Here is a 17,903-nt window from a genome sequence, read left to right as displayed (position 1 = left end):
GCAGAAAAAATAGTTAATGTCTGATTAAAGAAATGACAATTTTGCATGAGGTAAAACTCGTTATAGTTTATAAATATTTTCTTAATTGCTTCTGATAATTTCAGCTATACACAGCTGAAAAGCAGTGCAACATGCAGAAAGTGAAGTTTAGATAGTTTTTCACTATTTTGAGGCACATACCGAGGGCCTCAAAATAGTACATGGTGGGCCGCATGTGGCCCATGGGCCGCGAGTTTGAGACTATTGTTCTAGAGAATGGCACAGGGACAGAATTTGTCTCTGTCCCTGCGGTTAACCACGAGAAACCATCCCCATGTCATTCTTTAAGGAGAGAGGGAAGAATCGGAGTATGAATGGACATAACCACTGACTCTCAAGCCTTGCATTGAAGAATGCTGGTGTAGAAGGACTGAGGTTGAGATAGACACTAAAGATTGAGACGGGATTGTTTCCCCATGGTTATGCACAGGGACGGGAACGGTGATGAATTTTGTCACCATGTCATTCTCTAATGTCAAGCTACCCAGTTTCAGGCTAGATTTCTGACTACTCAGTCCTACTGCATTATTGGACTCCAGCACCAATTTCAATGGGCAGGATCAAACACTACAAATTCCACACTGCTGCGAGATATAGGTTCAAAACCAGCACTTGCTAAAACATCTCCAGCATGGAACTGTGTAACATGGCATCTCTGGAATGCAGATGACATTAATTTTTTCATTGTATTCACGTCTCATGCATTTTCTTTTTAGAAATCCTGAAATCCGATAGTCTGGTGTGTTCTAAGGATTGGATTGAAACCAGGGGTGTAGACATACACAGAAAAACAGTATGGTAAGAAGAAAGAAAAAAAAAAAAGATGATGTTAGCAGGCAATAATTTTCTGTGTGATGTACAATTATGTATACTTAATAAGTAGGCTCCAAGTTAAGAGCTGTTACTGCTATATTCTGTTTCCTTCTAGTCCTCTCAGATAATTAATAGTTATATGAAAAAAAGGATAAAGCAATTGCAAATTCTGAAAAATACTGAATTTGTAATCCTGACTGTCAGATTATAATCACTTATTTGTCTAGTGTTTTCATTAAAGTCTTTCTTCTTCCACCCTATGGATATGGAATGCTGCTTTCCACCAGGTCTGCAGTGAAGGGTCCGTGTGTATGCAGTGGCGTACCAAGGGGGGGACGGGGGGTGGGAGGTCCGCCCCGGGTGCAGCCTTAAGGGGGGTGCACAGCCGGCCCGGTCCTATCGCGCTCCCACCCTCCCAGCGAGAGCAGCAAACCTCCCTCCAGTAGCGTCGGGCTGCTTTGCGGCTTTCTCCTCCCTCTGCCGCGCCACTGATGACATCATCAGTGATGCTTCACCGGCAGGAGAAAGCCGCTAAGCAGCCGACGCTACTGAAGGGAGGTTTGCTGCTCTTGCTGGGAGGGTCGGAAAGGTTCACTTCAGGGGGGGAGAGATAGGCGGGTCAGCGGTGGTTCGGTTGGGAGGGGGGAGAAGCGGTCTGCCTCGGTGCTCCAAGGCCTGGCGCCATTACCTTCTTCGGGCAGCAGCAGCTTTTACAATTCGCTGCTTTTGCCGGCTTCAGGCCTTCCTCTCTGCCGGGTCCTGCCTACTTCCTGTTTTCATGAAGACAGGACCCGACAGAGAGGAAGGCCTGAAGCGGGCAACAGCAGTGAATTGTGAATGCTGCTGCTGCCCGATGAAATTCAGGACACCAGGCCTTGGGTGACAGAAGGAGGAAAGGGAGCAGAGGGGGAGAGAATTGGGGAGAATGTTGCTGTACCCAACTGGAGGGAATGAAAGGAGATGCCAGGGCTTGGAGGGAAGAAGAGATGCCAGGGCACGGAGGGAAGGAGGAAGGTATGCCAGATCAAGGGAAAAGGAAGGGGGAAAGGAAGGAGGAGATGTCAGAGCATGGAGGGGGAGGGAGAGATGGAAGAAAAGGAAAGGAGAGAGATGCCAGGAATCAGGGAAGGGATGATGCCAGACCGTGAGGTGGGAAGGAATGAAAGGAGAAGCGAGAAATGCCAGAGCATAGGGGAGGGGCTGGTGACAGAGAGAGAAAAACGGAGAGGTGACAGTGTTGAAATCAATCATGTACAAAGGAGAGAAGGGGCACGGGATAGATAGTTTATGGAAGGAGCATAGAAAGAGGGAAGATGCCATACAGAAGAGAGAGAGAGAGAGAGGGTGCACACTGGATAGAAAGAACACAGAGGGCAGTGAATGGAAGGGGCGAGATAGAGGGTGAATAGTAGATGGAAGGGGTAGAGAGAGGAAAACAGACACTGAATGGAAGTGTGGGGGAGAGGAAGGACAGCTGCAGAATGGAAGTGTGAGGGAAAAGGGGAGCAGATGCTGGAAGGAAGTGGGGAGTAGAAAGAAAAAATGGACACATGCAGGGTTGATGGAAGAGGATAGAGTTAGTTACTGGAAGGGGTGAGGGAAAGAGGTGGCAAGCTATAGGTAGACACAGTGAAAGAGGGAAATTGAGGACTGAATAGTAAAAAAGAATTTAGACAGAGGCAGAAAATAAATTGAGAAGGAAGACCAGGGAAGAACAGGAGGAAGGGAGCGGAGAGAGAGATGCCAGAGCAGGGGGGAAGGAGAGGAGACAGATACCAGACCAATGGGGGTGAAAGGAGAGATGGAAGGGGGAGGCATACAGTTTCTGGAAGGGGCATAGAAGGAGAGAAGATGCCATATAGGGGAAGAGAGACGGCAGACAGTGGATGGAAGGAAGAGAGTTACAAGAAGATGAGGAAAGCAGAAACCACAGAAGACAAAGGTAGAAAACAAATTTCTATTTATTTATTGCTTTAGGAGACATGTGTCACTGTTTCTATGGTGCACTGTATGCAGGGTCCAGCTTCTTACTGGTTCAAATTAACCTTTGCCTATGTATTTCTATTTTATCCCCCCTTTTACAAAACTGTGGAGTGTTTTTTAGCGCCAGCCGTGGTGGTAGCAGCTCTGATGCTCAGAATTCTATGAGCGTCAGAGCTGTTACCACCGTGGCTAAAATCCACACTACAGTTTTGTAAAAGAGGGAGGGGTTAGTTTGTGATTACATATTCCATACTAGGCGAAGGTGTTTTCTGTGTTCTGTGTGTTTGAAAGACATGGTTTTCTGTTAGGATTGACGGTGTAGAATTGATCTGTACTGGTCTGGCTTGTTTAGTTTTACAATGGGTGTATTGATGTTGTACTGCTCACTGCAGTATGTAAGATGCTGCCTTTTCCTAGGTACTCATGTGTGACGTGTGGCTTGTTACTAAAAATCATGTTTTTCGTACAGATGGGGGGGGGGGTGTCAAAAAATGATGGGTCCCGGGTGTCACATATGCTAGGTACGCCACTGAGTGCACCATACTCCAAAGGATTTCGGAAATCGGGTGGTCACTCTAATTGTCCTACTTTAGACAATGTACTCCAGGATTTATCCATAAAGAAACTGATCGGTTTAAATCTTTTTCCAACTCTGATACCACAAACCAGGGGACATTAGTTCTCTACAATCTCTATTTCATCACCCTCAGGAAATACTTCATGGAAAGGGTGGTGAATTCAAGGGTTGTTGGCCTGCCAGTAAAGGTGGTGGAGTTGAAAAACTGTATCTGAATTCAAGAAAGATTGGGAAAAGTACAAAGGAACTCTTTAAGGGAATGAAAAGGAGAGCAAGAATTCTTTGTTATGGTATTATTATCACTGGAAAACTTGAATTTGCTGTCTGGTGTGATAGCAAACCCAAGGCCCCTTTTAATGTATTACCTACAAACTGCTTCTCCGCCTTTTGCATATAGAAAATCTGGACTCATGATTAACTCTAAAACGATGTATCTCAGTACAAGTGAAATTTACTACCATTATTTAGACAGAAGGCCTATTTCTATAAACCCTTAGTTGGAAGAACTTATTTCACCAAGTCCTGATTTTACCCCTACTGCTGTTTCTTCTCAAACTTGTCCCAGGAAACAGCAAGTAATCTGATTTTCAAGATATGCACAGTGGACACGCACGAGAGAGATTTATATTATCACTGCCTCCATTGCATGCAAATTGATCTAATGCATATTTGTTCCAGATATTCTGCAAACCTGACTGACTGGTGCTTGGTTGAACAGGTTTGAGAGCCACGGTCTTATGTAAATTAATAGGAAATGAGAACTACAGATCCCAGCATGCAATAGTTAAGCCGGGTCTTAATCAAACAGTACTATAAATAAAATTCTGAAAAGCTGGTAAATTTCTCGTAGATATTTCAACTAATTTATGCTTAATATTTGAGATTTATTTTAAATGGTTCAGTTTTGTATTCTTGCATGAATGTAATATAGACATTCTAGAGATGATTTCTCAAATCTAATGGCCTTATTCCATTAAGTTATCTGCAGCTATTGGCATAGAGAGCCATTTACAAAAAGGACGTCTTAAGTCCAATTTGGATGTTTTCCACAAGATGGACAAATTTGGAGGCACAGAAACATCCATTTTCGAAAGGAAAACTGCTAGACATCCCCCCAATTTTTTTTTTTCTAAAAATCACCTACTTAGATGTCTTGGCTGACAGGATGTCCAAAAGACATCCCAACTTAGGACACCTAATTTTATACCATATTTTCGACCACAGAAACTTCCAAGTCCAAAATGTCCAAACCCAGACCATTTGGACACGGAAGGGGACACCATTGTTGCAGAGCAGTGGGACACCTTAGAACAGGGGTGTCAAAGTTCCTCCTGTAGGCCCGCAATCCAGTCGGGTTTTCAGGATTTCTCCAATGAATATGCATGAGATCTATTTGCATGCACTGCTTTCATTGTATGCTAATAGATCTCATGCATATTCATTGGGGAAATCCTGAAAACCCGACTGGATTGCAGCCCTCCAGGAGGGATTTTGAGATCCCTGATTTAAGGCATGTCTGAGACAGAAAGCAGGCTAACCGAATGACAGGGCAGGCGTCAAGATTGATGTTCCTATCTACAAGAATATTGCCAAGGTAAGTACCTAATCTTCCCTCCTAGTGCAATAGGAACATCAGCCTTGACCAATGAGAGCAGTCCTTGGATCTTAGACCATGACAGGTATGCCTGCTGCGAATACAGCAGAACCACACCAGGAATCCTTTCTGGGGACTGCACAATACTTAATCTGCTGAAAAATAAGTAAACTTTTGTAGAAAGCTAGTAATCTAATCTAATCTTTAGTCTTATATGTTTTAATTTCCTAATGTATTTTTATCTGTATTATATGCTTATTTTATGTTGTTATGCATTTTGACATCAGCTTTTATTTTCTATGTTTTGCTTATAGCTTGTGGGGCTCATAATCGAAAGAGAAAAACGTCCAAAAACCGGCTTAAGTCGGCACTTGGACGAACATTTCTCAAAAACGTCCAAGCGCCGATAATAAAACCGGGTTTTGGACGTATTTAAAAATGACCTAGGCCTTTATTGTGCTGCTCAACGTCCAAAGCTAAACGGGGCGTTTCGGGAGGCGTGTCGAACCGGTTAACAAAACATAATCTTAAGAACATTGATAAACAATAATAGAAGAGGGAGAGTCAGTGAATGTCAACAACATACAGTTGTCGACAAGGGACTTCTATCAGTTATCAGTAAGATATTTTGTAAACAAATACGTTTTCAAGGTTTTTCTAAAGCAGGTCAGCGAAGAAAGAGTTCTAATAACTGAAGGAAGATCATTCCAGATTTTCACCAATAGTAAATGCCAAAGAATGTGAAAGCCTACCTAGAGTTTGAATCACTTTAATGGAAGGGAATATTAATTCAAATTTATGTATGCTCCTCGTAGACTGAAGACGATAAGAATTAAAAGAAAGAGGAAATAATGGGGAAAATATCCCATATAAACTGCTGGAAATTTGATTATTACTTGCATAAATCATGAAAAATGTACAATCTCATAGTTCTTTTTTGCATGCATTGATTCTGCCTATCCTATAGGCTTGTAAGAGATAGATGAACTTGGAAGTTTGTTCTAGAGATCGTATGGAGTCTGCATCAACGACTTTATGGTGAAAACACTAAAAGACATTTTAAAGATCCAGTAGAGCTAAGCCACTCAAGGACTCTAAGAGTGAATCCATGCAGGGATGTAGTAAGGGGGGGCACCCAAGGTGTCCACCTGCATCCATCCTCCTCTCTGCCCCCTCCTTCCCTGCTTCCCACCCCCCCACTACTACACGTGTGTGCCACTTCCCTTCCCCGTACCTTTTTAATGTTAGCAGCGTGAGTAGCAACCCCATCCTGCTGCTCGCACTAGCGTCGGCTCTTCTTCTGACATTACTTCCTGGACCCGAGCCAAGGAAGTGATGTCAGAGGAAGAGCCGACACTAGTGCGAGCAGTAGGTTGGGGTTGCTGCTCGTGCTGCAAACATTAAAAAGGTATGGGGGAAGGGAAGGGGCGTGCAGGTGCGACAGGAGGGGCGAGGAAGGAATAGATGGGGGTAGGGGGCAGAGAAGAGGGCGGAGAAGGGTGTTACCTCCACGGGCACCTCTCGCCCTTGCTACATCACTGAATCCATGTACAAACATGTTTGTTTGTACTCCGCCTTGAAAGCCTGACTCTAGGCCAATGGTCTTCATTAATTTTAAGCTGGGGCCACTTTGGATTCTAATGAGCTGAAGAAGAGCTGCCAGATATCTTCCCACATGGAGCCACGGCACTGCTGACTAGTGTGTGTCAATGACATCCAGTCCCACAATCCACCTTCAAACTTCATCAGGGTGTACCCCCAACAGTTTTGAGCATTTCCATGTTGCCTCTCTGACAAGAAAAACTGGATTACTGCCCATAAACTCCAGTTGAACGCCTCAAAGACTGAACTACTCTGGATCAGGAAAAAGAACACTACTTTTACCCGTCCAACCTTATCCTGGGAATCCACCCCCCTAATAGCAAAAGACCAGGTATGAAGTCTCGGAATAATACTGGATGGCCACCTGTCCCTTTCCGCCCATGTCTCACAGGTAGTTTCCACATCTTTTTAGTACCTAAGCCAACTGCAAAGGATCAAACCCTTCCAGAAAAAGACTTAGCCCATCTGCTCTATGCCTTTGTACTCTCTAGGCTAGACTACTGCAACTCCCTATTCAATGGAATCACCACAAAAGACCTAAAACGCCTTCAATAAGTCCAGAATTCAGCAATTTGGCTCCTATACAACCTCAGCTTCCATGATCCCATTACTCCAGCACTCCTTGCAGCCTACTGGTTACCAATCAAAAAGCACTGCATCTTCAAAGCCCTGGTTATGACCCACAAGAGATTACACCAAAAAATCCCTGCCTACATAGCATCCAAGCTGCACCCATACACCCCTAACTGCCCCCTCTGCTCCAAAGCAGAACAAAGACTCAGCATTCATGCAGGGAGATCCCTCCGGATGAGTATGACACATAAATGCTCCTAGAGCCACTTCCTCCCTCAGCTATGGAACCAGCTACCCACACAGATAAGGTCACTAGACTCACTAATGTCCTTCCATAGAGCAATAAAGACCTTCCTCTTCCAACAATAGGGCCTCAACTGAACAGCTTCCTCAATTTACTCTCCAATTACTCTTTGCTATGACTAGGCTAGACTCTCAAATAGTTCTGTAATTGTCAAAATGTTATCATGAATATTCTGTTCTTAAACTGATTGTGAATGTCAAATTGTAACCCGTTTTGAGCATCTGGGAGAACGGGATAAAAATCAAAATCAATCAACCAATCAATAAAATTTTGTTTTGTCTTTTGAGATATGCCTTATCCTTTAAGCATGAACTCCTCCCCATCTACTTTTCCCTTTCTGTCCTGAGCCGAGGCAGAGAAGCAAAAAACAAGCAAACCACAAAACAAAACAAAAAGACAATGAGGGCGGCCAAAGAGGTCTCTGGGGGCCACCATTGGCCCCCAGGCTTGCATTGAAGAACACTTCTCTAGGCAGTTACTCTAATTTAATAAACTTAAACCAGACCAGGAACATAAGACCTTTGAAGCTTCAATGACGACATATTTTGACACAGAGCACAGCAAAACCTTGGTTTAAGAGCATAATTCGTTCTGAAACCATGCTTGCAATCCAAAGAACTGGTATATCAAAGAAAATTTCCCCCTAGGAAATAATGGAAACTCAGACGATTCGTTTCACAACCCAAAAATTTTAATACAAAATACTATACATACTTGTATTGCAAGACCTCGCTCATATAGAACAGTCACTACAGCATCAGAGAGAGAAGAATCATTGGCTCAATTGTGATGATGTGATGTGTGTATACTATATGTACTTGTATTGCAAGACATTACTTGTATATCAAGTTAAAATTTAATAAAATGTTTTGCTTATCTTGCAAAACACTTGCAAACCAAGTTACTTGCAATCCAAGGTTTTACTGTGTCTCCAAACCAGGAGCCAACTCCATCTAGAGAGATTCCCAGCATTGCTACTTCACATTTGTCCTGTACCTTGTGCACTTACAGAGAAACATGATGACAGATAAAGGCCAAATGGCCCATCCGGTCTGCCCATCCACAGTAACCATTATGTCTTCCTCTCTCTAAGAGATCCCATGTGACTATCTCAGGCTTTCTTGAAATCAGTCTGCTGAGGAAGGCGTAGTGCCGAAACGCAGACCATGTTGGATCCTCCTTGCCCATATTAGTTTTGTGCCTTTATGCAGTTGCCTTTATTGTTTATTTTTCTTAAATAATTTTTTATACATGTTGGTCTTTCTGTTTTTCCTGTATTCATCCAGATTCTATATTTTTTATCCACTGTTTCTTTCGTGCTCATATTTTGACACTCACCAGACAGGACTTAGTAAAGATCTGGGTTTCTTATCACCTATGATTATCAGGGCAGGATTTTCCTATAGGCTAACTAGGCTAACTAAGCTTCAGCCTAGGGCCTCAAGATCCGTGTCACATTTTTTATAAAGGTTAGTACCAATAACAACATGTTTCATTTAATATATTGATATATATCAGAGTAATGATGTTTTTATTATCTCTCATGTAATTTACAAACTTAAAAATGGGAGGTGAAAGGGCCTCATAAGTGGAATAGCCTAGGGCCTCTTTTCATCTAAATCCGGCCCTGATGATTATGCTGCCTTTTCACCTTCTCTTCACCTATCCCACCCTGTTTCTCTCTCCTCCCCCTCCCCCCTACTTTTCCCTGTGAGACTGTCATTAGAATGCTTTGGTTTCACTTATATAGTCTGCCATCATTTGCTCATTTCTGATCTGAAGAAAGCTAATCAAAAGCTAATCAAAATGTATTAACATGGCCAGAGGCATGGGTGGGATGGTAGATAATTTGAGTTAAGCCTATGGCTGTCGTTGCTTGCACAAATTCAAAACAAATACCAGGAAGTGGACTCAAATCCATATGAAGATTGATATTGCCTAATGGAATTAAGTTATACAAATTGGCACGTGAGCATAATAAATCCAAAACAAGTAGAGAAAAGCCAGAAAGAAGCACACCAGGTCAAAAATAGCCTAAACCAGTTAATCAGCTAGCTGAGGTCGACAGAACAGCTTCAAATTGCTCACTAATCTCTAGATCAGCGTCTCGCAATCTTTTCCGGCCGGTAGCACACTAAATTCAGTGCCCTAGCCGGAAGGCGCCCGGATGTCGATGCGATGACATCACGTGCGTGTGTGATGTCATTGCGTCAATGTCCTCAGAGGCTCGTCTGGCCGTGACCCCACCATTACAGGGATCCGAGAGGTGCGGGGAGAAGATGAGAGATGCCGGCCAGGAGGAGGGTCAGCTGCGCTTGCTGACTTCCTACAGGACGTGCCTCTCGACGTGAAAGGCACGTCCTGTAGGCAGGCAGCTGGCGTGGACGACTCTCCTCCTTGCCGGTGTGTCGTGGCACACCAGAAATCTCAGGAGGCACACTGGTGTGCTGCGGCATACAGTTTGTGATCCACTGCTCTAGATCCACAACCATTGTTGTTTCGGCTAGAGAGAATTGATCAAGTAACTGATTTTTCCGTGAAGTTATACTGGTTAAAAACTGGAAGATCGCATACGCTATAGACCAGTGTTCTTCAATGGCCGGTGCGCAAAAATTTCTTGCCGGTCTGTGAAGGATTCGGGTCTTCACAAACTGCACACTAGGCAGGAAGAGAGGCTGCGGTGCCGGCATCAGCTGACTTGTAACCTCCTGTTGCCATTGTGTATGCTGCCTCCTGCCTTCGCCGGGTCTCCTGCCTCCTGCCGCGTATGTCTCTGCACCTTCAGACCAGCAGCAGCAGCTCTGTGTGCTTTTAACTTCAGCATGCAACTGCCCCTAAGTTTAGTCGCGGTTTCATGAGGCAGTCTCAGGGCCTTTGCTAGGCCGGCCTGTTTCAATGATGTGATGTAGGCCGGCCTACCAAAGGCCCTGAGGCTGCCTCATGAAACCATGGCTAAACTACTGCTTAAGGGCAGCTGTGTGCCGAAGTTAAAAGCACACAGAGTTGCCGCTAGGCTAAAAAGAGGAAATATTTGCTGGAGAGGGAAGGAGGGGAGGGAAGCGAAAAGGGGTACTCCTGGACAGGGGAAGAGGGAGGGAAAGGGGTACTGCTGGACAGGGGAGGAGGGAAAGGGAAGGGAAGAGAGTTACTGTTGGATAAGGGGAGGAGGAAAGGGAGAAGGGGTACTACTGGACAGGGGAGGAAGGAAAATAGGAAGGAAACAGCTGGCAGGGAGATTAGAGGAGGGGAAGGAGTCAGGATGGAATGGAGAGATAAGATGAGGGAAAGAGGAGAGACAGAGGAATGAAAAAGTAGAGAGAGATTGATGTTGGGAAGGGGGTCAGATGAGAAATAAGGAGAGAGGGACAAAGATGCTAGATCTGGTGTAGGAGAGATAAAAATGAGAGTGATGGTCTATTTGTGGGTGCATAGAATGGCCCCGGAAAGTTTGATGAAATCTATTCTGTCTTATGTCCTATTACCAAAACTATGTTCTGTCAATCATGCAGAGCTGTATATTCCTCCAGTTAAATACCTGAGGTTGGTGAGTTCTAGAACTAGCATGTTCTCTTGTATAGGTCCTCAGGAATGGAACCGAATATATATGACAGCAGGGAAGTTTGCGTGATTTCAAGAAGTTACTGAAGAGACATTTGGGCACTGAGTTATAGAGTGATGATGTAAGCTCTGGTAGCTGAATTGTTGATGTTTTTAACTATTATGAATGTTTTTATTGTCAGCTGCTCTATAAAAGGCGGATTATAAATTAATAAAAACAAAAAACGAACACCAGTAAACGCGCCTTATAAGTGATCAAACCCTTCCTTTCCCCATCTTGTTTACTAGAGTGGCATTGGGTTATACAAACAGGGACAGAGCTGATTAAACAATATAGAGTCACTAGAAGGACAAGGGGACAAATTTTCCCCGTCCACATTGGATCTCTGAATCCCTGTACCATCCTTGCAAGCTCTGTCCCTGTCCCTGCCACATTCCTGCAAGATCTGTCCTCATCTGCACAAGCCTCGAACACTTAAAAATCATAAGTAACAACATTCTAGAGCTGAGATTGTGATGTCATAATGCTTCATTCCACCAATGCCTAAGCTCCATCCTCATCTGCACAAGCCTCAAACACTTTAAAATCATAAGTGTTTGAGGCTTGTGCAGTTAAGGCAGAGCTTGCAGGAATGGGGCAGGGGCAGAATTTGCGGGGTCGGGATGGGAATTTTGAGATCCTGTGGGGGTCGGGGACAAATTTGACCCCCATTTCATTGCAACCCGTTATATGGTACAAATTGGTCTCGTGATCCACAAAGAACTCGTGGATCGCTACTGTCTTATTGCTTACAGATCTCGCCTTTATGAGCCAAAATGCAACATCAAGTCGATCGTCTGCAATAAAGTTTCATGTAAAGCTGATATCAATATTAAAGCAGAGGACAAAGTGCCTATCTTTTATTCGTGGATTAGTTTAAAAGGCCTCACAATGACTGCGGTTTAAAAATCACCAGAATCTGTTGACTAACCATAACAAGCAACTTGTTAATACAAATTTAATGCTTCCTATAACAAATGTTATAATGAGACCACAGTGTATCGATTCCCTCTTTAGTTGGACATCAAGATTAATTGTTTCCTAAAAATAGCTTCGTACAATATTTGCCTTTCAGGTCTATAAATTTTGATGTGTGCATTCAAAGATGTCAATATCCACTTATTCTCCACATGCAATGCTATATGAATTAGACTGATCCCTCCCCTCCCCCACCTTTAGCTTATCATATTCGTCACTGTCTCGGATATCAGTGCCTCTACATTTCAGTCTGAGTATTTTTTTTTTTTTTTTACTTTCTCCTCAACCATGTCATAGACATCGGCATGGGGGTGACCACAGGGGCCATTGCCCCCCACCCCCATAAAAAAAGATTGGAAATTGGTCAGAAGAGATGGCTCTCCTAGCTCTCCCACCCAACTCCACCCTGGCCACTCTCATTTTAAATCTTCAAGCAGCAGCGAGCGAGCCTGCTGCCGTCAGTGTGTCCCGGAAGTCTTCCTTTGGCAGCTCACTCGTTGTCACTGGCCAAAGATTTAACATGAAGAGCGGCCAGGAAGGAGGTAGGCAGGGGAGCCGGAAGCCGTAGAGAGAGGTCTAGGGCGGAGCCTTTGCCCCCCCCCCTCTAAACAAAAAACATTCAACTGCCTATGAACCATGCTACAGTACAGCTAGAGCAGCGGTCTCAAACACGCAGCCCGTGGGCCGCATGTGGCTCTCCAGGTTTTATTTGCGGCCCGCGGTCTGGACGCGATCAACAGCATTTCTCTTCCCCTTTCCTTTCCTTTTGGAGCAGCAGCGTGTCTGGCCGGCTCGTTCCGTTCAAAGCCGCGGGTTGGTGGCTCCTCGCGCTATCCACTCCTTCATCGGAAACATCAGAGAGGTTTCAGACACAGGTGCGGATCTCGCAAGGAGCCGCCACTCGCGGCTTTGAATGGAACAAGACAGCCAGACACGCTGCTGCTCCACAAGGAAGAGAACGGAAGGGGAGGGGAAAGAGAAATGCTTCTGCTACATAGGAAAGGGGGACCCTAGGGAAATGCTGCTGCTGCTGTACAGGGAAAGGGAGAGGGAGGGGAAGGGGAAGAGAAATGCCTCTCCTGCACAGGAAAGGGGGAAGGGAAATGCTGTTTCTGTTGCTGCTGCACCCAATTGGGGAAAGAGAGGGAAGGAAGGAGAAGGGAGAGGAGAGGAACAAGAGAAGAAGCCAAGTTCATGGGAGGGAGGGAAAGAAAGGAGATATTGGACCATGGAGGGGGAGGGAGAGATGCCAGGGCATGGGGGAAGGGAAGGAGACAGATACCAGACCAGGGGAAAGGAAGGAAGGAGGGAGGGAGAGAAAGGAAGGAAAGAGATGCCAGACCATGGAAATAGGACGGAAGAAGAGAGAGATAGGAAGGGAAGGGAAGACATGGAAACGTAGATTTTAAAAAGAAAGCAGAAAAATTGAACATTAAGTTAATGCCAATGCTCAATGCTGGAGTTAACGTCTAGCATGCGCGGCAATGTAGTGCATGCTATTCCACGTGTTAATGCCCTAACATAGCTTCGTAAGAGGAGCCCACAATTTACAGACTTCCAGTCACTCCTAACTAAAATTACAAACTTCACTCACTCTCCATAGACAACCAATTCACAGTATTAAAAAATCCTACAAACCACCTATTTATAACAGATAATCAAGAACTGCCTGCTTGTGGACTCCAGAATTGCTTGTCTGGAGCTGACTGGGCATAGGCACAGGGCAGGATTAATTTGTCGAGGGCCCCTAGGCACCCAAGTACACTGGGCCCCCTACCCCTCCCCACTCCACCATGCGCCCAGGCGGAAACAGGAAGCTGCATCAGAGGGAAGCTTTGGGCAAGCAGCACCGCTTGCACAATTACAGTTCCCTTTGCCTTTCTTACCCGCGTTGCTTGCTTGTGTTATTTTCCTTCGATGTGGGAGGGGAGGGAAATGCTGCTGCATAGGGAAGGGTGGGAGGGAAATGCTGCTGCTGCACAGGGAAGTGGGGGTGGGGGAGAGGGAAAGGGGGCCAGGGAGTAAACATGCTTTGCTTTGGGGGAGGGGTGTGCTGGAGGGTAGGAAGCAATCTTGGTTTGCTTTGGGGGGGGAGACAGAAGGGGGCCATGGAGAAAGACAAAGAAAGGCATGCAGGCAGGGGGCCACAGAGAGAGACAGAAAGACAGGCAGGCAGTACACGAGAACGAAAGACAGCGGGAAGGGAGAGAGACAGAAAGAGAGATAGACAAAGGGGGCCAGGGAGAGAGACAGACAGAAAGAAAGACAGACAGCGGGAGGGGGAGAGAGAGAAAGAAAGATAGATAGCGGGAGGGAGAGAGACAGAAAGAAAGAAAGAGACAAAGGGGGCCAGGGAGAGAGACAGACAGAAAGAAAGACAGACAGCGGGAGGGAGAGAGACAGAAAGAAAGGAAGAAAGAGACGGGCAGGGAGAGAGTCAGAAAGACAGACAGACATATATTCTAGCACCTGTTAATGTAATGGGCTTAAACACTAGTCTACAAATAATTGCGTCTTGAGTAATTTTCTAAACAAGTCCTTTTCACAACAATTTTGTATTTGGCCCACAAGGGAGTTTTATATTTTAACTCCAGCACAGCAAAAAGTCATTTTACCAGCCTCCACAAGTCTCAGGTTAAAGGCCGATATTTAGCTGAACATGTCTTCTTTTTAGAGGATGCCCAGAGGAATTTTCAAAACCCGGCTGTTTGTCAGAGTTTTGGAAGTCCCTGAGCTCGGGACCATGTCTTGAGGGGATCTGGGCATGGGCAGACATCAATGTGATGACGTTACACTCATACGCACATTATATTACATTAGTGATTTCTATTCCGCCAATACCTTGTGGTTCAAGGCGGATTACAAAATAAGTTATCTGGCCATTTCCAGAGGAATTGAAGAGTAGAGCGAGATGCTACAAAGAATTGGGATGAGTCTTACGGTGTCTTGAATAAGATGTCTTGAATAGGATGGTTTTTATTTCTTTTCTAAATGATTTGTAGTCTGGAGACGTTCTCAGTAAATTGGAAAGTTGGTAGTCTAGTTTTGCTGCTTGAGTGGCTAGAAGGCCATCGTACAGTTTTTTTCGTTTGACGCCTCTGATTGGGGGATGCGCATGAAGTCATCGCACCAACCTCCGCGCATGCATGAAGGTCCTTCAGACGCGGCTCCGAGCTCGGGGAAGGAAATACAAGGTTTGTTTGGGGGCGGGGCAGGGGTGGAGCGATGTTGGGGGTGGAGCAGGAGGTGTCCTCTCTTTTTAAAAGAGGATATCTGGTAACCCTATATTTAACATGTAAGTGACTAGGATAACCGTATAAATAGGACCGCATGAAACACAATCCTATCTTCCTGTGGTTTTCCAGAGCTGCTTAAGTGCTAAATATGACTTTTACCCCCACCCCCTACGGTATTAGCTCCAACGCTTTTAGGAATTCTATCAGCTGGATAAATCTAGCTATCACACCATACATTTCTGTTATAGAGGCAGAATCCTTGCAGAGCTACTTCCCTTAAAAATGTAATAAGAAAGACAAATGTGTGTGCTTCTGTTATTTGAAAATGATGTGTACATATTTTACTTCTGCACTTGCTTTATTAATCTGTTTAAAAAAAAAAAAAAAAAGCCTGAGAGTATGAATCACTGACCATTGTAATGTTTACAGGATGACTGAGTAATGGGCCATTCAAAGATAATTTCCCTAGCGATTCTAATGAAGCTTGCCATGGGGGAACAGTACTCAACCCCTATTTCTTTCCATGCTGATAAAAAAAAAAAAGTCTTTTAGTTACATTATCCTCGTTTACTCAATCATGAAAGCACTCCTGAGCTCAATTAGTAGTCGGTTTCTTATGCAAATAAAGAATTTGTCTTTACGCAGACAAAAAGTAAAACCCTGCTGTTTACATTCTCATTATCGCTGCAAACCAGGGTTTCAAATGTTCAGAACTAGGACGCTTGATACAGACCCTTCTATGAGTGTGAAATAGAATTAAAACAACTGTGGAAGTGATGATAATCAAAACCATGACAGAATTCAGTCGTGCACAGCAAAGATGCAAGACAAAGGAGGCAGATGAGCAGAGACTGAGTAGCATCTCCACTGCCATAGAGGCCCTGATTCTTTAAAAGACATCTACCGGTAACTCCTAGGTGCCGTTCAACCCTTATGTCAATCAACTGCTAGGCGTTGCTTATAGAATCTCGCTTAGTGGCGTCTTAAGTGTCCTTAGGCACCGGTAATCATTAAATTCATAGGCACCCTGCCATATAGGCCATGGTTTTTATGGCCTGAGTGCACGTAAATCAATCCATGCCTGAAACTTCCCCCCAAATCATGCCTATTTGTCAGTAGGCGCCTTGCTGTAGACGCCTACTGAGATAGGCACCTACCAGCACCTAATTCGGTCGGCGCCGTTGGAAAATGACACCTACTGCATATCATTCAAAGTTAGGCACCGTTTCTAGAATCGCACCTAGTGGCACCCAAGTCAAATTAGGCGCATCTGCAACTTAGGTGCTGGTATATTAGGCCAGGCTTAAAATACTGGCACCTAAGGTAGACACCTACCAGTGCCTAACTCTATCCACACCCAAACTCCGCCCATAACCATGCCTACTACTCAGGTAGGCACCTCAGTGTAGATGCATACATTGCATCATTCAATGTAGGTGCCTACCCGATAATAAATTTTTTTTAATCATTTAATTGGTGCTGTTCAATTGACAGTACCAACTGAACCATTTCTAAAAAAATTAAGTTAGGCACCCTGATCTAGATGTCTACCAGTAGGCACCATTTGTAGAATCTGAGCCTAATTCTTAAGACATAGTTTGGTGTCAGGTCAAAAGCGCGCCGGGACAAAGGCGCGCCCAGACAATTGAGTGCAGCGCGGAGGCGCGCGCTGCTCAAAATTACTGTTTTTAGGGCTCCGACGGGGGGGCATGGGGGGGGAACCCCCCCACTTTACTTAATAGACATTGCGCCGCGTTGTGGGGGGTGTGGAGGGTTGTAACCCCTCACATTTTACTGAAAACTTAACTTTTTCCCTGTTTTTAGGGAAAAAGTTAAGTTTACAGTAAAATGTGGAGGGTTACAACCCCCCCAAACCCCTCATAACGCCGGCGCGATGTCTATTAAGTAAAGTGGGGGGGTTCCCCAACAAAAACCCCCGTCGGAGCCCCTAAAAACTGTAATTTTCTTCGGCACGCGCCTCCGTCTTGCGCTCAGTTGTCGGCGCGCGCCTTTGTCTTTCGCGCCATTGTCTATGAACCCATAGTTTGCCTAAAACTTAAATGCACCGTTATAGAATTCATGCAATCATTGCAGAGTTTAAGCACGGGCGTTTACACCAGGTTGTAGTTGACATAAATGTTCATGCCTGAATTTTAGTTCTGGGGCTGGCCGCTACGCATAAACTGCGCCTAACTTTAGGCGCAGTTTATAGACTAGCCCTATGCACTTTTTAGTCTGTGCTGATTTTTCCAGCGCCATATAGGTGAAGGGGAGGAATATGTCGAAGCTGATAAGGTTCAATTGCTTAACAAATATTTCTGTTCTGTGTTCACAGCTGAAGCGCCGGGAGCGGGGCCACAGAAGACAAACGCAAATAGGGTGGTAGACCCCGATCGATTTTCAGAGGATTGTGTTCAAGAGGAACAAGCTAAACTAAAAGTGGACAAAGCATTGGGGCCAGATGGTGTGCATCCAAGGGTACTGAAGGGACTTAGAGAAGTTCTGGCGACTTCACTGGTTGACTTTATAAATGGAGATCTCTGGTGCACAACTTTTGACCTTATCGGAGGCCCGCGAGGCGCTGGGCCGCCCGCGCAGGCGTAGCC

The 17,903-nt window shown here is 44.9% G+C and overlaps 1 long non-coding RNA gene across 1 annotated transcript in view; it reads left to right on the top strand.

The window, feature by feature from the left end:
- LOC117364682 overlaps positions 1-17,681 on the top strand; it is a 49,941-nt gene extending 32,260 nt beyond the window's left edge. Inside the window, exons 2-3 of the long non-coding RNA XR_004540296.1 lie at positions 756-837; positions 17,633-17,681. This is a non-coding gene — a long non-coding RNA (uncharacterized LOC117364682). The remainder of the gene's footprint in view (positions 1-755; positions 838-17,632) is intronic.
- Positions 17,682-17,903: the final 222 nt, after the last annotated feature.

This window comes from Geotrypetes seraphini, chromosome 8 (assembly GCF_902459505.1).
Source record: "Geotrypetes seraphini chromosome 8, aGeoSer1.1, whole genome shotgun sequence".
Classification (NCBI taxonomy): domain Eukaryota; kingdom Metazoa; phylum Chordata; class Amphibia; order Gymnophiona; family Dermophiidae; genus Geotrypetes; species Geotrypetes seraphini.
The sequence above is the reverse complement of the archived record's forward strand: the minus strand, read 5'-3'. Positions and strand labels throughout refer to the sequence as shown.